Raw genomic sequence first — 23,000 nt, 5'->3', positions numbered from 1 at the left:
TAATTTGTTTTTGTTTTTTATTCTTGCAAGTTTTGTATATGAACGCGCTCTGGGAAGGACAGCCTAGAACCGCTCGATTTAGAACTTGAAAGAACTCGTAGGAAAATAAGGAGTGAAAAAGGATCAGGATCGATGGCTGACAAAACGGAACTCGAAAAATTGCAGGAGATGGTCAAGATGTTGATGGACGAGAGAGATGCGGAAAGGGCAGCCCGAGAGGCGCTGGAGAAAAAGAACAAGGAAACATTACCCGTGATGAACATGTTCAATCATGGGAATACTGTTACTTTTCCCGAAGGCCCTCGTTTTGATGCTAATAACTTTGACTTACGCATGACCCTTATACAAAGGGTCGAGCAAACTCCTTTTGCAGGTAGGGCCACCGAGGACGCTAACCGCCATCTCTCCAAATTTGTGGAAACCGCGAACACGCTCAAGTTAAATGGTGTCGACGACGATGCCATAAGGGTAAGACTCTTTCCCTTTTCATTAACTGATTCTACTAAAGAGTGGTTTGAGTGTATGCCCCTAGAGAAGGTTTCCACATGGAAGGACATCGTAGCTGCCTTCCTCGACAAATACTATCCACCAGGCACAATCTTGAAGCTGAAAAGCGAAATCTTTCAGTTCATCCAAGGCCACGACGAGCCCCTCTATGAGGCGTTTGCTCGTTTCAAAGCTTTCCTCCGAAAGTACCCTAACCACGGTTTCACCGTGGACCATCAGGTAGGAATCCTCTATAATGGATTTAATGGAAATATTTGTGATATGTTGGATTCAGGGGCAAACGGAGGCTTTTTTAGAAGGTCGGGTGAAGATGCCATGTGGTGATCGAGGAATTCGCCGCAAACAGCAGGGGGTGGTCGAAAGAAAGACACGGCATGAAGAGGATAGTTGCAATTGAAAAGGCCGAGGAAAGTTCTTTTGCCAAGGAATTGGCCGTGCTCAGAGTTAGGGTGGACCAAATGGACACATCGAGGAAGGAGGATCCGATTCCACCGACCTCCATCATAGCGGTCTCTAAACCCGAAACTCCTGCCCCGATAGTGGAGGAAATCAACTACATGCAAGGAGGCGGTTCCAACAGAAACTACAACAACAATTATCGCCCTAATCAGGGGGCGGTAATTTAAATAATTATAATGGAAACCGACCTCATCCTAATCTCTCATATTCTAACAATAATTTCTTGCAACCCCCTGCAGGATTTAGCGTTGGCAAAGAAGGAGTAGTTGAAACAACCAAAAAGGATGAAAAGTATGACCAAGGGATCACAAGGATCTTGGAAGTAATCACACAAGACTGGAAGGTTAATGACACCAAGATCGGAGTGGTTGAAGCTAGGATAAATCAACGAAGGCTAATTTAGTAATCAACGTTTGCATCGCATGAGCATAAGCTAGGCGACTTGTCCTATCAAAGTAATAACAGTGCTAGGGTATTGTAGTTTGGAATTTGTATAACCATAACTGTGAACGCACATCCCTGGGATTCCCTTATCTCTCGTGTTTTATCTGCATTTAGTTGTTTATTGCTTTTTATTGTTTTCTGTTTTCAAAAAGTTTTCAAAAACCTTCCATTCTTCCAGATAGTAATTGAGTCTTAGTAGAGGATAGACACTTTGTGTTTTCCTTCCCCGTGTTCGATATCCGGTACTGACCTTTAGCTATACTATTCCTACTCTGTATACTTGCAGGTATTTATAGTGCTAAAAAATAGTGCATCATGGACCTCATATTCCACTAACTCATTCCTACTCACATTTTATTATAAAGCTAATATATAAAGGTAGGACCCACATTCCACTAACTTTTTCAACCCACTTTTCATTACAATTCTTAAAACCCGTGTCCGGTCAAAGTGACCCGAATTATCCGGGACGGAGGGAGTAGTTTTTTGGTGTAGGGGTGGGTCGATACGATACATCGTATCGAAAACATTGTATCGTGTTTCATATCGAAAATATCGATATGAAAGAATTGCATATCGCTATCGTATCGAAAGTTTTGATATATCGAACTTTCGATATGGATAATATCAATATCGTTATCGTATCGAATACCTGTATATCGAAAAATATAATTTCAAAACTGAAAAATAACACAAAAATTAATAAAACTTCAACACAAAATTAATAAAACTTCAACACAATAAAATAAATAGTGTTCTTATTAGGGTTTCATATATATATTTTCTAAATATATGAATGAATTAAATGGATTTATATATAATTATAATTTTAAACTTCAATATGTATTGAATTTCAGTATGCTTTGATATATATGATATATATCGATATTTTCGATATATCGTTCGATATAAAACGATATATCGCGATATAAGGAAATTTATATCGTTATCGTATCGAAAACTTACGATACGATACTGTATCGTATCAAAAATTACGATATACCGAAAATTCGATAATTTTTTCAATATTTTTCAATACGATACGAGCAATATATCATTTTTTCGGTATTTTTCCCCAGCCCTAGTTTGGTGGAGTAAGTAAAGAGAAAAAGATAGTTGAATATTTTAATGAGCAGAAAGGAGAGAGATTTATTTCTAATTATAAAGTGGACATCTTAAGTGAGACAAGCTAAAAAGGAAAAGTGACATCTTGAGTGGAACGGAGGGAGTAGTAGTTTATGGTTAAGGTCTTGAAATGAGCTTTGATTACGTCTTCAACGATACATGGATAGGTTTGAGCAATTCAGGTATTTCTCAGTCTCATGCATGAATGTGGAATGGTCTAGCGAGTCTACTTGATCAATGTGCGATATACATGTACATGTACATCGATCGTACAAAACAAGCAAATTTCATATGTGCAATGTGTCTTTTTTGTATGTAGTGTGTGTAGTACTCCCTCCGTCCCATTGAAGATGACCCACTTTCCTTTTAAGTTTGTCCCAATTAAGATGACCCATTACTTAAAATGGAAACACCTTTATCTCTACTTTATTCTCTCTCTCTTACTTTACTCTCTCCTCTCAACACATAAAATAAATTTGCATAAAATCTTGTGCCGCCCAAGAAAGGGATCATCTTCCTTGGGACGAAGGGAGTATGTGTTGTCTGTGCAGTGTGCGTAGAGTGCAGTGTGTATTTTGTGTATAGTGCATGCATGTATATTCAATGTGCGTGTGCAATGTGTGTAGTGTGTGTGCACAAATTCTTCAATCTCAACTCCATATCAATTATCACAACACATGCGATTTGGAATTGAATTAGAAATTGATTTGGAATTGAATTAGAAATCCTAATTAATTTCTGTAAAATTCTAATTCCAATTTGATTAACCATACTAATCATATTGTTGGTGTATATGTTCTTTGTGATGAAACCTGGAAACCAAATATGCTACTGAAAAAGAAATAAAAAGAGACAATTTTGATGGTTACCTGTTGTGCTTAGTCTTTGAAAAGATTGGAACTGACTTACGTATTGTTGATCTTTTTGAAACTGGATTTAAATTGGAGAAGTTTGGAGGTTGGATTTAAATTGACTTACCATGTGGAATTGTTGAGGATTTATTTGTGACCCTTTAAAATTGTAAATTTATTCCAAAAAGGAGTGGAGTTAGTAGATTTTAATTGTGTTTTATCATTGCATTTATTTTATGTAAATAGTGGAGTGTAACGGAAAAGACGTGGGAAAAAATGCTGGAGCACAGATTTTGAGTGGAAGAAAATCACGTCTAAAATATTAGAATCTCATTAAGCTAGAAGATAATGGAATTGGGGTCACCAAGGAGCTTGAAAGATTAGTTTGATTCTCTTATCTAATTACTAGGCCTAAAGATTATAATTCTTTGGATTTGTACTTTACTACTTTAATATGATAGGCCCAAAAACACATAAAAATTAATTCTTTTAAATTTACTTAGGCGCCAAGAGATTGTAATTTTATTTTATATTATTAGCCCCAAAGCCATTTAAAAGTAATTTTAAATTGTCTTTCTTTTACTTATTTGTTTGGCCCAAAAGCAACTCAGTAATTTATTCTAATTTTTTAGGCATAACATGTAATTTAATTTGCTTTAATCAAATTAGGCCAAAAAATTATAACTTAGATTAAATTATTGGACTCTGATAAATTTATTTGCTTGGCCCAAATTAGGAATAAATTCTTTTATTAAGTGAAAAATGTCTTTAAATTTAATACCTATTTATAATAGTTAAATATTAGGCCCAGACACGAATCTATGGAGGTTTGAATGTGGTCTCCCCCAATTAGTTTTACTAATTAAATTGAACACATAGTTTAATACAAACTTATATTGGAATATCATTATCAGCCATTACAGTAACAATATTGCACTGCCCATCCAAATCCGAAATTACAAGTAATTCGGATTTCCATTTTATTTAAATGTTTATTTCTCGCGCTTAAGATATAAATGTCCATTAATTAATTAAAGTCTACTAAGGACTTATTAATTAACATCTTATTAATTCCAAGAGTGGACTCAGAAAGAAACGTTTATTTATTATTCATGGAATAATTAAATTCCAACTGGCCAGTTTCTGAATAATAAAACCTTATTTCGAGCTCCTCTTGAGGAAATTATCAAACCAAACTCACCAGTCGCATGATTCAACATAATAGCAATCCTAGCACCGCTAGATATAAATCACCACTACCCAATATATCGGGATTATTGGGTTGCGAAAAATCCGCACCATTTGGTAAGTCAAAGTAGTGCATAATCAATACCGAATGCTCAATGCTAACATACATTAATTAAGAAACAATAATTATCAAGACCTCGTCTTTCAGTAGATAGCATAAAGACTTGTCTCACCTTTAGATCTAATTCAGTGCTATACCACACCAATGTCATCTTATTTCAGTAAGGCTTATAAATATGCGGACTAACATTGCAATCTTTCAGGATAAGTAGTCTAAGCCTATCTGGGTTGTGAAATTCTTATTTTTCTTTGTTTAGAACTGACCGTGTTACCTTAAAGTGGACGACGCCCACAACCGGTCTACTAAAACAAAGACTTAGACTTTGTTAAGTTACTTATACATTTAAACATGCAATAAACATCCATTAAATGTAAAACATAACAACATTATGATAAAAATAATCTGTATTATTCCTTGGAAAATAAAATAAGAGTTTTCACAGTATTCAATCACTCGAAATGTGATTTCTAGCACACAAACTCTAAGATATTACATTATGTGTAACTAAATTCATAGGATTCTAGGGATGTGTTAGTAACGACTTTGGTTATACAATTCCTTTTCTATTTAATATCCGTTTTGTTTTTACTTTGTTTCTTCCCTAAGTGAATTTTGATGTTTCATAATTGAGTGACATAATTATGGATTATTTAATATAACTTGCTACATAATCGTGAGAGGAGGTTGGCGAGTTAGATCCACTTAGTAGACACTACAGTTAACTTCTCTTAAAACGGCACTATTAATTGAGAGTGATGACTTTTAAAGGGTCTTAGGAGCTTTTAGGAGTTACAGATTTAGGATTAACAACCCTAATGTTAGTAATTAACGTTTGCATCGCATTAGCATAAGCTAGGTGACTAGTCCTATCAAAGTATTAACTGTGCTAGGATATTGTAGTTGGAATTTGTATAACCATAACTGTGAACGCCATCCCTGGAATTCCCTTATCTCTATACTTTTATCTCCGTGATCTATTTGCAATCAGTTGTTTATTGCTTTCAATTGTTTTCTGTTTTCAAAAATTCCCAAAATCTTTCGGTTCCCAGATAGTAATTGAGTTTTAGTAGAAGGTAGCCAGTCTGTAATTGTTTTCCCCGTGATCGATATCCGATACTGAGCTTTAGCTATATTGATCTATTTTCTATACTTTTTTTTTTAAATTAACTCTGGTACGAAGGAGGAAATTACAAATAAACTCCTAAAGAATGGAGGAAATTACAACTGATGTCAAGAAGGCTCGAACTCGGCACCTTATACATTAACTGGACTCTCTACTCTACTACTCTGTATACTTGCAGGTATTTATAGTGCTAATAAAAAGTGCATCAATAATCAATAGCGTATGCTCAACGCTAACATATGTTAATTAAGAAATGGTAGTTTATCAAGACCTAGTCTTTCAGTAAATAGCATAAAAACACGTCTTACTGTTAGATCCATTCAGTGCTATACCACACCAATGTCATCTTATTTCAATAAGGCTTAGAATTAATCGGACTGACATTGCAACCTTTCGCGATAGGTAGCCAAAGGCTATCTAGGTTGTGAAATTCTTATTTTTCTTTTGCAAAGCATTACTTAGAACCGACTGTAGTTACCTTAAAGTGGACGCCGCCCACAATCAGTCTACTAAGCAAAAGACTTAGGCTTTGTTTACTTTTTATACATTTAAATGTTTAAACAACATCTTATAAATTCACAAGGAAACACAATATACTAATATATTGATTCTATTCGTGCAAACTGCTCGAATAATACTGAATCAGTTTAAAAGTGGATTGTAGAGTTTTTCGTATACTAGCAAGATTCTTTTCGTGCTAGAAACATGTTTTTCAGTATACCAAACCTAACACTATTTTGTTTTACCAATTATGTAGTAGTTCTCGTGTCATTTCAAATTTTAATATTTTTATGGGACGGAGGAAAAGTAGAGACGAGAAATAGAAATCATAAATAAATCACAGTTAAATAATACTTTAAAAAGTAGTCAACTCCATTACTCCAAAATTAAACCAAGAAGTTATGGTTCACTTTTACCATAGATGGTTGTAGGGTCTCACGTTTCAGTAATTCATTCCACTCACATTTGGGACTCATATACTGACTCAACTTATTTTTAACACAAGTATACCCGCAAGTGTACGGGATTAATGTAGCAAATAGTAAGCAAAGAGTATCGTATCCACAAAGACAATGAGTGTCAACCTAATTACCACGAATCAACCTCAACTACTATCTAGATGAATCGGAAAGTTTGGGTTTTCTAAATCTACTTAAAAGCAAGGTAAAAACAATTAAAAACAAATAGAGAACTAAAAGCAAATAAGAAAACGGATGTAGATCAAGGATGAGAAGGGTAGAATCCTACGGGATCGATAACAACTATCCTATGCTCAACTAATTTCCAAACTATGCCAACAAAGGGTCTCAAGGGTTATTAAGCTATCACTAAGGTAAAACTATATCTTTTCTCAAAGCATATAATTTGTAGATTGCTACCTAGAACCGAAGTCTCCTTCCTAGAACTAAGGCAACAACTCCTAATAGCTCCTAAGATACTTAGCTTCATTCAAAGGCTCAAATCTCTTGATTATATTGGCAGAGACGTCAATTTCTTCTATTTCAAATTAAACTACTCACTTCTCAGTTCTTGTAGTAAAATCCACATGCATTTATAAGGTGATCAGTCAAATAAATGTATAAGCACAGAAGAAATCAAAATAACCACATGAGCCAAGGCATAGAAAAAGGAAATCAATTAAACATAAGAATCATTGTATCTCCCCCGTAGAACTCTACGAAGGATTTAGCTACTCATGTTCAACACAAAAGTCAAAGAAATATTCAAAAACATTGTTTGAACAAGAATAAAACTAAAAGTAGAAACTCCTAGAATTGGATTGGGCGGATTGGAGGCCTCGTCTTCAATCTTGCGATGAATACTCGTCCTCTGCTCGTTCCTCTCTTCTCCCTAGGTGAAAAAGTAGTATTTTTGGGGTTGAAGGCGTGTAGAATGTGTTTGGAGGCGTTTCCTAGACATATATATACCTAGGGTTGACTTTGGGCCCGAAATAAGCTGTCCGACGAAGCTGGCGGGTCGCCAGGTTGGGTGTGCGTCGAAGCTGGCGAGTCGCCAGCTGCTTACGGCGTTTTTTTCGTGGATTGCTGGCGGGTCGCCAGGTTCGTTTGCATGCGAACCTGGCGGGTCGCCAGCTATGTCACTGCTCTCCGCAGTCTTGGTAAAACGGCCATAACTTCTTCTACCGTACTCCGATTGAGACGTTTAAGATATCCACGCGAAACTCTTTCGAAAACGAAGAGAATGGTATGCATTACATGCGAATCGGACTTCAAAATCTCCAGAAAATCTGTCTCGGACATTGAGCAGCTGCACATCTACATATTTTGTACATTTTTCTACACCTTCTTCACAAAATGGTCAAAATACCAACATAATAGAGAAGTAGCTATAACCATGTCTCAAAGTTCACAATATATGATCAATACCAAGTAAAACTACCCTCTAAAACCATGTAAAATCTAAGTGAATCATATACCAATAAATTTGTTTCACCCTATTTTTTTTCATTTCTTAAAACTTAGGGTATCCACTATAGTTGGTCGGCCCAAGCCACATAACTTGGCCACGACCACCAAAAAACTTGTTCACACTATGGTGGACAAACCCAAGCAACCAAATAATTTTTTTTTTCATTTTGTGTATATTTTAATTTAACTACAATAAAAAAATATTGGACTATAATAATTAAAATGTGGTATTTATAAAAACAATTCGAAAATATTAAATAAATTTTAATATATATATATATAGGGGTGCGTTAAAATGACAACACTCTTAAAATGTCATTGATTTGGGGTTTTTTACTTGATTAACATTTTAAAATGCAATTTTTAAATGGGGTTTTGTACTTCATTCGAAACATTATTACTTCATTGTATAAAATTTTTTCTTCATTCTAGTAGGATTTCAAATGCTTCTAAAATACTTCATTCCAATAATTTATTATATTATTCCATGTGTTTATTAAACCATATCATCGCCGTGGAGGTGGTGATAGATATTGTAGAGAAAAGGGAAGGGACCCGACGGAAACCGCATTTACGTGGGGGAAATAAAGTAATAATTTTTGGAATGAAGAAAAAAACCCGGGGAATGAAGAAATTTTGGAATGAAGTTAAATCTTTAAATTTAGTATGACTTATTTACCCTTCAAAGAATTAAAAAGGGGCCGTATAAAGGAAAATTTTTATAAATTTGTGTATCTCATCCAAAAAAAATTAGATCAAAAAACCCCAAATTTTGGGTAGGTTGGGGTGGTTATCTTTAAGAGTGGTTTTTGGGGATAAGAACTCTATATATATATATATATATATATATATATATATAAAATTAAAAAAGGCCGGGAAGCGGGGTGTGGGCTCCCCCGGGCACCCCCCCCCCCCGCCCCAAACCCGGGCCCCCCTCACTCACTAAAGGGGGGCCGGGGCCGGGCCACGACCGAGCCACGACCCGCGGCTCTCCTATAGTGGACACTCTACCCCATTTATAGAAGAGTGCGGCTGGGGGCTTGGTCGTGGGCCCGCCCTTTCCTTTTAGTGGGGCCATGGAATCATGGAGATTGGTGGGGGGGTGCCCACGACGCCCACCCCGGGCCCGGGCCGGCCCGGGTCCCCCATTGAAAAAGGGGGCCCCGGGGGCCGCGACTCTCCCCATTTTTTTTTTTTTTTTAATTCTATAAATATACTCATTTTTTCCATTTTTTTAAACCTATTCTAATTCCACTTTTTTCAATTTTTTCTCCAATTCTACACAAAATAAAAAAAATAATTCATTTGGTGGTTGGATTTGTCCACTATAGTGTAATAAGTTTTTGGGTGGCCAGTTTTTGTGACTTGGCCAAATTTTATGGTTGCCCGACTAACTATAGGATACCCTAGTGCCCGTTAAAAATGGGACGCTAATTGCACATATAGGAGTGGAATTTTGTTTTATGCTAGTAGTTAGGGGTGTCGAACGCAGGTAGCGGGTATCGGGAAACCCTCAACCGACCCGCCACCCGCCGGTAGGGATACCGTCGACGATAATGGGAAACGGGCGGATCGGGTAGTTTGTTTTAAATTTTGGCGAGACGTTAAACCCGATAATACCCGTTATTTTTGGGTTAGGATTTTCAAACATTTTATTTTAGTTAATTAGTTTCAAATCTATGTATACTCCCGATTATACACTTTATTTCCAATTATTTATATACTCCAAATGAATGATTGCAAGATTGATGAAAGTGAAATTTATTAGTTTCGTGTCTTTAGAATAGAGATTTAAAATATTTAGACTTTTAGTTGAGGTTATATATATTTAGCATAAAAGTGAATTATTTTTTATTTTATATTAAATTTTTGGAAGTGATTTAATTTTAGACATGCTTGATGTTTCTATCATAGTATTTGCTTATTTGAAATTTGGATTTGCATTATATTTAAAATACAAATTTAAAAATCATAGTGTAGCAACTAGCATTGAACCTGTTTTGGATTTAAAATACAACAAAGTAAAAATACAAATTTAAAATCATAATGTATCAACTAGCAACAATCCCAAAATTCATTATATAATTTCAAACATGTACATAAAATTATTGTATTAGATAACTAGCATTAATGATACAAAACTAAAGCATAATACCATTGAATAATATGATACACAATTCAAATTATGTTTGGTGGTCAGACTAAGAATCAGGTTTGGATACCGCTCGAGGTATAGGAATGGGATTACCATTTAATTATACGTGAATTTGATAATATAATATTGAAGTTTTCAGACACGGATACCACAAAATCGGATTTGGTACCCATATCCGTTTCGACACCCCTTCTAGTAGTTCACTCAATTGTCTCTCGCCTTTGACAAAAAGTATTGATTCTCTCATTTTTCGCACTATTATTGATGTTAGTGTTACCTTAACGGAATAAACAATGGCACCATAATTAAGCGCCAATACTAATATTTAATAACTGAAAATCTGTGTGGTCAGATAGAGTAGGATTGTCGGACTTGCTAATTAAATTACCAAATCCTTCTTAGTTATTTCCCCATTTAATTCCTCGTCGCTGTCGGCTGATCTAAAACCTTCAAACTACAGTAGAAAATATGCAGCAACGATGGCAGAAAAAGAAAAACATTTCCTCTCATCGCGCTCGCCTTCTTTGTTTTCATAGCATTTTCAATTTTTCGGAGTGAGTCCAGTATTCGAGTAATTCATCAACACCAAGCTCGAAATGGCCAAAAGCACAGACAGAATGCTTCTTTGCTCTCTTCCACGCCTTCCCATATTTTTAATCTTTCAAATAAGCCTCCAGGTCTTCTACTACTTCAACACCTATAAATTATTGATTTTTTGTGCTCTTTCTTGGAAATCTTGATGTTATTGCTCTGAAATTCTTAATTTTTAGTCGTATTCGTTTGTGGATTTTTGGGATTCTTGAACTTATTTTATCTTTTGTGTTGTAATTATGCATTTTCTTGATGTTTTGATGTCATTACTCTACTTGAACAGCACTAATTCTTGGTTTTATGTGGGGATTTTGGGATGGTTGAGTGGAAGCTTGAATTGATCTGAAACGTATGGCTTTGCTGTAGTGGGCTTAGATAAGTTTACTACATGCGCTTCCACTGTGAGGTATAGTGGCCGGAGAGCTGTTTCAGCCGTCCTTGGGGAGGAATCTGGTGGTCGGAGGGCGGTGTCTGAGGTGGAAGGTTGTGATTTCTTCTCTGGAAAGTGGATTTTTGACAATGTTTCGTATCCATTGTACAATGAGTCTCATTGTCCGTACATGTCCGATCAATTGGCTTGCCACAAGCATGGGAGGCAAGACTTGGGGTATCAGTTCTGGAGATGGCAGCCACAGAACTGCAATATGAAGAGGTGATTCGTTTTCTTGTATTACTAGATTTTGTGACTGTATTCTATGCTTTGTATTAGTAGCTTTGGTGAGTGTGTTTCTACATTATATGTGCAATTCTTGCATTAGTTGATTCGATGAGAGTGTTTGTACGTGCATATGTAGAAGACAGTGTTTTAGGAGTACTATAATTCTTGTTTATGTGAATGTAGGTGGGATGCAGTCAAAATGTGGGATAAATTGAGGGGGAAGAGATTGATGTTTGTAGGCGATTCACTCAATCGAGGGCAGTGGATATCAATGCTGTGTTTGATGCAGTCTGTGATTCCACCGGATAAGCAGTCCATCACGCCCAATTCTGAACTCACAATCTTTCGAGCAGAGGTACATTGACTGACCATATGGAAAAGATGCAAGAACTCATCATGTGGTTCTAAATATGAATTTTGTGCTATGTCTTCGACAGAACTACAATGCCACTATCGAGTTCCTTTGGGCGCTCTTCTTGTGGAATCTAACTCCGACGATGCAGTTGATCACCGCAGAAATGAAAAATACTGCGCCTGATGCAATTCTCAGGCACTCATCGCGAGGGGAGCAGGCAGATATACGGGTTTTTTTAATTCATATCTGTGGTGGAGACAGGGCCCGGTGAAGCTGTTGTAAGTAGAATCCAAGAACTCTAGAATGAGAGGTGGGGAAAATGTATGTGTCTCACTCATTTGAAATCTTGTTTTAGATGGAGCAATGATGAAAGTGGAGCTTGTGAAGAAATTACTGGCCTTGGAGGCATGGAGTTGGCCATGGAAACATGGGCTGATTGGGTGGCATCTCACGTTTATCCCCTAAAAGAAGGTTTTCTTCTCAAATGTCGCCTACACATCTCGGTGAGCACTCTCTCCCAACTTTACCTTAATGTGGATTGCTTGCTTATGAAATACTATTGTGTTTTGCATTTACCTGTTTCTGGTGTAGTGTTTGTGAGCTATATGTACCTTTTCCTTCAATTCATTTCATATTTTGAAATATATATCATGCATGATCTCATCAATAATACCAAATATATATGTTTCAATTTCTATCCCCAAAAAAGTAAAACCAAATATAAAGCTTGTGGGGCACATTATTTTTTTATCGAGAAAAGCTGTGCAACATTCTTCACAGGAAGTACGAGGGGGGGCCCGGAAGTGAAGGCAACTGTTACAACGAAAGCAGCCTTGACGAGAGATACTGGGGAACTGGCTCGGACCTGCCCACGATGAGAATGGTCGAAAGATGCTCCCCGGGTCAGTTCAAAGGTTACATTAACATCACCAGCTCTCCGAGTACAGGAAAGGTCATCCCACAATTTCCGTAATTTTTGGGGAGCCTTTGGAGCCGAGAAAAAGTCGAACCCTGCTAGCTACTCCGACTGCATCCACTGGTCCCTGCCTGGGGTTCCAGATGTCTGGAACGAGCTCTTTTCCCATTTTTTGTAACAACTTCTTTGGACATGATTGTTGGTTTTATTTTTGTTTTTTGGAAATATGAAAATTTTCAAGAAATTGTGTAGTTGAAGGAATCTTGAAGCAGTTATGGAGTATACAGATTGATTGGGGTTAGTGAGCAGTTATTTACTGATTTATATGAGATTTTGAACTTATGGTAAATTTTATCAATATGTTAGGGTATGGTGAAAGCATTAATTAATGTGGGGTTTTTTTAAAAATGTCCAAATTTTTTTTGGGACAAAAATTTTTTGAATTGTTATCTTGTATCTTTATCTTGATTTTTTTTTTAGCTTTTCTTATTTTCATTTTTTCATTTTGGGTTAAATTTTCAATAATTGAGATACATTATCGTTTTATATTGAAGAAAGCTTTAATAAACAAAGATTCCAAATTTAATGAAATATCATTCACAAGAGTGTCTTGTGCAGATCGGGGAAACAGGTCATAAGAAGAAATGTTGACTTCAGTAGTAAATGATCAATAGTACATGAACCAAAGGAAACAGATACAACATTTGGACTCAAAACTTATCTTATATGATATTAAAACATATACTTAACAACTATAGTACATGCAAAAAAAAAAAACCCAATTTCATGGTTGTTGGAGCCAGATAATTAGGTTTTTTTTTTTTTCACTAATAAGCTTTTTTTTTTATTCATGTATCTGATTTCGGGCGAATATCCGTAAATACTCAATTAAACCAACCCTACCTATCCCCCACTTATATACATATAATTTTTCATATCGAACAAAATTTAGGCCATGTAACTAGGGGGTTGTCAAAAAATATTTTGGATTTCCAACCGTTTTAAAGCGGATCCCCATTAAAACCCCCCCCGCCCAGAATAAATGCCTCATATTTAACAAAGACTTTTTTTAAAATAGTTTGATTTTTATTTTAAACCCTATGCTTACTTTCATTCCTTGCATTTTCACCAATTTTTTTCCCACCTCTCTTTATCCCCCTTTATCATCTACAAATGAATACTATTATTATATAGTCTTTTATCCAATTAGTTGGGTATTTTTCTTTTTTTGGACGTAAACAAAATTAAAGATTTTTTTTTAAAAAAAAAATTTTAAAATCTTTTTTCTTTCTCTTTTCTATTTTTTGTCTATAATACAAATGAATACTATTATTATTTTCTTGTTGTTATTGGGTTAATCTTTCCATTAACCCAAATTTTTATATTTTTTTCAACTAATTGAATCTAAATAATACAGCATTGTTGCGACAATTTTAAACCCTTTCCTTGTCATTAGAGATAAAATAACAGATATAACGATGTTCTTCTTCCATGCTGGGAAATAATTCAAAAAATTGGACATACAAAGATTTAATAAATTACAAAGGAAATTAAAAAACGCAAGTGACTCTAGCCAAAATCTTGATAATTAATCCACCCCCTTATAGCTAGTGATTTTTTTTGAAGAAATTTAAGATATAAATAAATTGAATCTAGAAAAAATTTAATCTTAATACAAAAAAAAAAAGAGATCATTTTTGGACATAATTCCCTTGGGTTTGTTTTCAGGTCAATGACCTATAATGATCTCAAATTTGGATTTTATAAAATAACCTAAAAAAAACTAATGACATCAGTATATGATGCATTTTTATTGACCAACATATTGGCAAAATCACTTGGTTAGAAAATTTAGCCCACATTGTGTCAAGATCAATTCTTGTTTAGATCATAATTTGAGTTAGTGATCTATGTAAAACTGTATCTTAATTTAAAACACAAAACCAAAAAAACGGAGGTCATTTTTAGATATAACTTATATTCCGGAAAAATGTGCAAAACTAAAAGCAAGAGAGGTGACCTTCCCCCTTTATCGCCCCCTTCTTCATTCTCTTTTAGCCAATTTAATGCTTTTTTTCCTTGTCAAATTTTTAAGAGGTTGTGAGCTTCTTCACCCGCTCCTTGGTGGTTTTTATGCACCTTTTTTGCTTTTTGTTTTTATGGGAGAGGAAACTGAGTATAAGGTATCAGTGTGAGTGACTTTGTCTTTGGATTTTAGTGGTTTTATAGTAATATTTAGTAAGTCCACGTTGGAAGTGGCTTACCGGGTTAGGGAGTTGCCCACTTTGCGACTGAGGCAGCAGCATCTTTTAGATGCTGCGCTCCATTATCGTAACTAAGAAAATAGTGAATTTTCTGTAGCTTCAGCAACCCACAAGCCATTTACTTGATCTCTTGGTCTCTTCGTGAGATTCGAGAATCCCACCTGTAATCAAGAACAAAATTATTCTTGAATAAAGCTTAAAACTAGTGATTCAAGAATTTTATGAAAAGGAAGTTGATCAAACTAGACTTGCCACGGATCCAGCAACACTGGAGTTCATTGGCACAGATGAATCAAATTCAACGCAGGGTAAGCAAAAGTTGATGGCCAGTAGTACATCTGGTGATGATCCCTCAGAAAAGCTCAGCTGCAGCTCGCCGGTCCTGAAAATACCCACTGCCTTTGCTGGTGACCTTGTCTATACACCCCTCTCCCACATACACATGAGAACCCACCATGTCAAACTCATGTGCAAAATCATACAGGCAATATTGGGTGACTAAAAAGCTCAAGGAGATACGAAATTTCAGAATCTGCCAGTTCAATGATATCACCTGCGCAAGACTTACCTGGAGAGAACTCTTCCCAGCATGATATTGTAGTTGATGAACGTGGGACGAAAAATGACCTTCAAGAACCAGTAATGGATCATTCACTGATTCGATTTGTTCTCACAAACATGCAGAAATAAATGTACATCTCTACAGCCGCTTACTCAAATTGTTCAATTATCCTGTGGGACAATGGTAACCAATCACTAGTTGACCCTCTTGTTGTAGGTAAGGATGCCTGAATCGGAGCTAGATGGTACAAGACCTCCAACTTAATATGCCTGCCCTTCTTGCAGCTCCATTGTCCACCACAAAACAAATATCCTAAAACTTGTGAAAATTATACCATGGATAACATTAATATGTGAAGAAACTAGTATTCGTGTGGGTGGTATTAAATATGTTGCATTGAGGATAAACAAGTTTCCTGATATTTTTTTTTCTAGGGCAACAGTATTTCATCATCAGAATAACATTTGTCATGGAAAGCATTCATTGAAAAAACACCTGTTTCTGAGTTGGATTCCATATAGTAACCAAGCCTTTCAGTGGACTGCACTCTTGGTGACCCTTTTTCATCAAACCTTGACCACTTTAAGGCGCCAAAAATGGAGTGGTCTCTCTCCCCAAGCTGGCATCTGCACAGCTTTCTCAATACGCTTTTGGATTTCTGACAGCCTCATTGCCTTGATGATCACATAAAAACATATTAGGAGTGCTGCAGGATCCAGCCATTGAGTTAACAACACATCCTGTCATACCTGCAGCTTGTGCTTTGTAAGAAGCAAAAGCAGCTAGTTCTTTTGAGCTCATCCCAGCCATGAGAACCTCTGGCTCAGCAGCAGTTTCAGTAACTTCATAGTTTGGCCCCCTCTTCAAGTTCATGGTCATCCCCAACATCAAATTCTGTTTCCCTTTGAAGCGAGGACATGATTCCTTCAGCAGCAAGATCACGCCTGAAGCCAAAAAATTAACTCAAATATGGATATTAACAACTCATCTGCTTATTTAACATAGTAAAGACAATCAAACTTATAGTAAACACATTAAAAAAATAGTGGCTCCTGCACCTAGAGTGACAAGGGGTAAATTTTTAGTTCACCTTATAATATACTCCCTCCATCACATACAATAGAAGTTACATTTGGTGTGGGCACGGGTTTAAAAAATATAAAGAATAGTGGGTTGGAAAAGTTAGTGGAGTATGGAGTCCACTTTTTTATATTGGTTTTATAATAAAATGAGAGTGAAGTGAGTTAGTGGAATGTGGATCCTACTTTACTATTTATGGTGAAAGTGAAATGTGACTCTTATTATGAAACAGACTGAAATGACAAAATGTGACTCTTATTGAGACGGAGGAAGTACTGAAATCAATGATCAACCCAAAATTGAGAAGGGAGGCTTATCCACACTCTGGTTAGAGACTGCAGGAAGCTTTAGCCTCCAGCCTCTCAGACCTCACGACAAAACTTCCATTACTCCAGCCTGGATGATATACTATTCCTCTCAGACCCCTATTTTCAGAAAATATATGATCAAAACATAAGAGTTACCTCTCCTAAAGAACTGGATAGGTGTGACCCTCCCACCAAAGTGTAAGGGACCACCCCTCCATTCCCCTTGATGCATCTGAATGCCAATGGATCACCAAGCACGCTTGCCTGAGAAACAAAGGAATCCAATGTAAAAAAACAACAAGATAAAGTGCAAAAGATGTTCTAAGTAACCAAATGAAGTACAATCAGATGGAAAAGTAACTAGTCCGAAAATCTTTCAATGACAGCATCAAAGTACCATTTTATGTGCAATAACAAACTTGTGATCGATGATGCCTAGTAATTCAGCACTAGCAAAAACAATGCAACAAAAGGTATCATAAACAAAACCTCAGACAATGTATAAACCTGAAAGGTGCAGAAACAGGCCCAAGCCACCCACCCATATCTTCAGAAGATTGACACAAACTGTAAAGAACCAGGAAATATTGACCAACTTTTGATATGGCATGAAATACATGACTCCATGGAAGGATAATCTACCTGATCTTCTGGCCCAGAAACAATTTCTTTGAAGCAAGTTTCTGGGATGCTTTCATCCAACAGAGCTTTCACAGCATCCTAATAATTCTTTGGTTCATCTTTTAAAAATTTGAAATGGAAAGTAAAGGAGATATACACACAGAAACATAGATGGAAGTCTCTTTACCACCCATCAGTCAACTCTATTTTTGGGCGCATTAACAAGCCACCTTCCTGGGGAACAGACTGATTTCCACACTGTGGGTCTGATCTTCACAGACAGAGGAAAGCAAATCCATCATTGAAGAAGGTGGTACATCACCATCTAACATTTTTGATTAAGGATCTTTTCCCAGTTTTCTTCTCTTTCATACCTACAAGTCACTATATGATCATTTTTCATACACTAAGGACAATAAAAAAACAAATTTTCCAAATTTAAACCCTCCATACCTGTAATAATTCCTCAACACACTAGAGCGGTAACAGTTTTTTCCCGAAAACTTTTCAGCATAGCTTCTTTCATGGAGGTCAATTTCCTATGATCCCCTTATAGTGATTTGGACCCACCTATAAATGTAGACTGAATAAATAAAAAAAAACTGAAACTTTGAAGGAAAAAATTTGTATTACCATTATAGTCTATTATTGATTAAAAAATTTTCAATATGTGTAACAAAATTGTGCAAAATTGGAAGAAACTACAATTTTAATAAACATAAAATTTCTACTTGCACATGAGCACAAACTCCATACTAGAACAATAGTGATGGCCAAACATCAGGTTTCAGTACACTCCAAAGTTTCCCAAAATGCAAATCGATCTAGGTTTAAGATTTTCATAGCAAGAGAGTGACAATACTCTTTGGTCATGTGTTGGATAGAAGCTCCTGACTGCAATAGCATTGTGTAGAAAGCCTCAGGCCCAATACATTCTGAAGATGTTTCATTCCGTATTGTAAAACTTTCAGCAGCAACTGGGTTCATACTCTTCACATATTCTGGCAAGTTACCCAACTAATTTGGTAGGGAACATTGTAAGATATATCAATTGCAAATAAAAAAGAAAAGCACTTAAAAAGAGACAAGAAATTGAATATGTATCTTTTACCTTTTCTTGCAGTGGAGGCTGTGAAAAGTATTCTTTAAGATAAACCCGCAGACGCTGAGAAGGGTATCTCAAGGAAACCCTTTGTTTGCACGGGGACTCTTTTGGTGCCGGCCTAGACAAAACTAGAGGTAATACATATTTAGAACAGCAGAAAAGGGATTTGTTTAGGGAAGAGGTTTAAGCCTTTGATACATTACCATTAGTATCTGACAAGTTAGTTTTCTTTAACGGGGTGACAAATGAACTGCGAGGCTTCTTGAATGGAGAAACAGAACTAATCCCTCGAAGTCTTTTCTTCTCTACAGAATATTGCTTATTATCTATATTCATAGTATTTGATATATCCACCAAAGCTGTATTGGATGACCCCTTTGAGGGATCACTCTTTGGCAGAATTGCAAATTCCAAACCATCCATGTTTGAGCATGATTTTTTCTTAGGGGGCTTTCTCTCTCCAGTAAATCCATTATAATGCCTTTTACAAGAGTTGCCTGCTGCCTCCGCATCAAACTGTGCAATCAAGTTATTTCCTGGTTGTAGCCTCTCAGACTTACCAAATGAGTTTCTCTTGTACGAACTTGAACTAGGGGAGGATGAAAAATTTCTCAAGGGCTGACCACCATTTTCTATTGCTTGGTGGTGTAGAAACGGTGAAGTAAAGTCATCTTTTTTATTAGATAAACAACTTGGTTTTCCATCAATTACTGAGAACAGTGGATTGGCTGTGCTTGCTTCATTTAAAAATGAATCAACCTCAAGGTTTCCTAGCAAGTTTTTAGCTCGTTGCAATGCATCACTGGAAACTGATATGGATCTTCCCCCAGCAGTTTGAAATTTGACTTGTGGAAGTTCAGAAGCAGCAGCAGTCATGCATTCCGGAAAATTCATGGATTCATTTGGATGAGTACTAGACTTCACTCTAGGATATGCCCCCGCCTTGGTGGAACTACTGAAATTCAATTTACTCAGTTTCTGGGTGTCCAAATGAGATGGATTGGCTGAAGAAAGGAGCTCAGAAGAAATTGATTGTTTCTGTCTCTGTTCTTGATCACAATTTCCATCTAGGCCTAACAGAGTTTTTGCCCTAAGTAAGCCAGCGGACGATATACTGACTGTTTTTCCTAATCCCGTCTGAAACATGGAATTTTTCATATGAACATCATTTTCTGATGCACTATGAAACACAGACTTTGACATAACAGCTGATTCCATCGAGTTCATGTTAGATATTTGTGTAAATGAAGCAGATACCTTTTCTCTCCCATCCAAGTGGCCTGCATGAAGTATGAGAGGCATGCCATTTATTACCTTCATAATTATTTGACCACAACCCCATATAAGTTTCTCAAGAACCACTCTTTATTTGACAGCACAAATTCAAAACCACTTCAGATTTGCATTGCAGGGGAAAATCAATCTAAGTGAGGCTACACTTAAATATAATAAATGACATATTGTGACACTACAGCATTACTTTACAAGTTACATGTAAGACAGAGCAACCAAACGCAATATCCATGCCACCACCATCTGATACATGAAATGGCATTTCAAAGATCTATTTCTACAGTAGCTAAAATTCAGCTGCCTAGTCAATGATCATGCATTTAACTCAATAATCACCAGCCACAGTAAGTTCATTCACCAAACAAACAAAACATTATTCTGAAAAATGAAAAATCTATACCAGAATCAATCAACGTGTAATCCAGGTCACCAAGAACAGAACGTGCTCTGGCGATTGACGAGTGCTTCACCTCCACAGATTTCCCCAACCCCGTTCGGAAAGTCGGCTGCTCCTCCTCCACATTGCTCTTCCTATTCTCCAATAACTTCGAAGAACCTACATTTTCCAGGAAGGACAGCTGCTGATTGTCAGGTTCAGACATACTCGGATGAATTTTTAAATGAAATGGAAATATGGACATGCCTAGAAGCAATAGATCCGCCATGGAAGGAAAGCGACGAGAGTCTTCAGCCACAGCGGGAGAGAATTCTTCCAATCGGAGCTGTTGAACGGCGTTTTCCCATCGGAAATCGTTTCGATCGTCGGGAAATATCCGCCACGTCGACATTCTCAGGCGACACCTAGCTAGGGTTCTGTGTTTTTCAATTCCAAATAGAAATGCGAGCACACTATTCGAGTTTAGAAGGGTATAATGGTCAATTTGGGGAACTTTCCAAGCCCATAAATACCCCAATTATCATATTTCTGTATTACAGCGAGCCCTAACCCTAGAATTCGACCATGTCTAGCAAGCAAGGTAATCAATCATCTTTAAGTGTTGTTGAGTTTGATCCTAATTATCGGCTTTGCGCTGGATGAAAAAAGCTATCTATTTGTTCTGAAATCTGTTTAATTGGGCTGAACAGGAGGCAAAGCTAAGCCCCTGAAGCAGCCTAAGGCTGAGAAGAAGGAATACGACGAGGTACTGGATTCTGCCTTTTATTTTTCGATGTTTTGATTAAGGGTATAGGCCTCTTTGATTGGGGTTTAAGCCCCGGTGTCAGTATTGGGATCGAATTGTGGCTTCGCTGAAAACTGGAAAATTGAGTTCCGATTATACTAGTTGAAGGTTCTCGATTCAGCTGCCTGAACTCAAACTATGAATTTATATTTACACTTGATTTACTTAGACATTAAAGATTGTTATCTTTGATTTCTGATTGTTGCGTGCATAATGTTGAATCTCGATAAACCAATTCCTCTGCCTTTTTCTTGTTGAAATCTTGGATTCAGCAATGTGAATCTGTGGAACTGTGATTAAGAAAATTGAAACAACAACACAGACATTGAGAAACGTAGCTAGCCCATCATTTGAAACACATTATCCTTTTTTCCTTCCCTGGAATATAAGATATGAAAATCCTAGGGGAACGAAAAAACCTAAACATGGTTACCTTCTTGCTTGTTTTGAATATTCTTTGTGTTTCTTATGTTCGGTTGGCCCTTTTTTCTTCCGAAATTATAATATTGATTGATTTTCTTCAGACGGACATGGCTAACATTCAAAAGAAGAAGGAAGAAGAGAAGGTAAAACAAATTTTCTCAATACTACTGCCTTTGTGTGGATTTTAAAAGCCTTGATTCCTTTTCTAGTGTTTCAACTTATGACGATGACATCTTCATTACAGGCTCTTAAGGAGCTAAGGGCAAAGGCTCAGCAGAAAGGATCATTTGGAGGTTCTGGCTTGAAGAAAAGTGGCAAGAAATGAGACCTGATTTTTGTGTTGAATTGGATTGGTACCTTTCGAACGTGCCATCTTTTTGCTGATTGATGTTTGGTAACCTGTAAACTTTGCAGGATTCTATTATGTAATATTGATTGCATATGGCAATGTCATTTTGCCTTGAATGTGGATTTCTAAAAAATCGTGTTTGCTTTTATGTCAAACTAGTATCACACCCGTGCATCATCCATTTTTCTTCATACTTACTTATTTCATTATGTAAAATAATTTTATGAAATGGAAAAAAATATCATATGAAACCTAAATCATAATGTTTAAAATAAACATATTATTATAAAAATATAAATGAAACAACTTTCGAAATTATAAATAGACTAATATTGATCAGATAATTTAGTAAAAAAGAAAATACGTGCATATTTTTTTTAATATCTTGATAAATTAAAACAAAGTATTTATATTTATATTTATTTTAAAAATTAAAATTTAAGGTCATTAAATATAATAAAATTTGCTTATTAATATATATTAAACATATAATTTATTATTCACCATTCAATAAAATTACACAATTTTTGTAAATTAAAATAAATTAATTTACATTTTATTCATATATAGAATTGGAATCAACATGAAAATCGTAATTCCATTTTCATTTTATTATCACTTACTTTGTCATTTCATAGTAATCATTTGTCACACTTTATTTAGAGGTGTCAATGTGTATCTCAAAAGAAAAAGAAATGAAAAAAAAGTAATCAATTTTTTCAATTATATTTATAATTTTTATTTGCACAATAGCGTTATCACAATTGTCACACATTTATTTAGATTTTAATCGCAATTACTTTAATACTTCGTCAATTAATCTGGATCTTATTGCCACTTTAGCATTTTGAGGTAATTTCCGCTTAACTAATTTTGAATTCTTTATTGTTGC

At 36.0% G+C, this 23,000-nt stretch overlaps 1 long non-coding RNA gene and 2 pseudogenes across 1 annotated transcript; 2 read left to right on the top strand and 1 right to left on the bottom strand.

Annotated features, from left to right (window-relative positions):
- Window positions 1-10,870: 10,870 nt before the first annotated feature.
- On the top strand, window positions 10,871-13,100 carry LOC125194727 (annotated as a pseudogene).
- Window positions 13,101-15,190: 2,090 nt separating this feature from the next.
- On the bottom strand, window positions 15,191-20,976 carry LOC125194726 (annotated as a pseudogene).
- A 38-nt stretch (window positions 20,977-21,014) lies between these two features.
- LOC125197496 lies at window positions 21,015-22,256 on the top strand. Its single transcript, XR_007172077.1, has 4 exons — window positions 21,015-21,132; window positions 21,242-21,297; window positions 21,861-21,902; window positions 22,004-22,256. It is a non-coding gene; the product is annotated as an uncharacterized LOC125197496 (long non-coding RNA).
- The last annotated feature ends 744 nt before the right edge of the window (window positions 22,257-23,000 follow it).

The sequence above is a fragment of the Salvia hispanica genome, chromosome 6, assembly GCF_023119035.1.
Source record: "Salvia hispanica cultivar TCC Black 2014 chromosome 6, UniMelb_Shisp_WGS_1.0, whole genome shotgun sequence".
NCBI classification, from domain to species: Eukaryota; Viridiplantae; Streptophyta; class Magnoliopsida; order Lamiales; family Lamiaceae; genus Salvia; species Salvia hispanica.
Note: the sequence above shows the minus strand (reverse complement) of the source record. Positions and strands in the feature narration are given on the sequence as shown.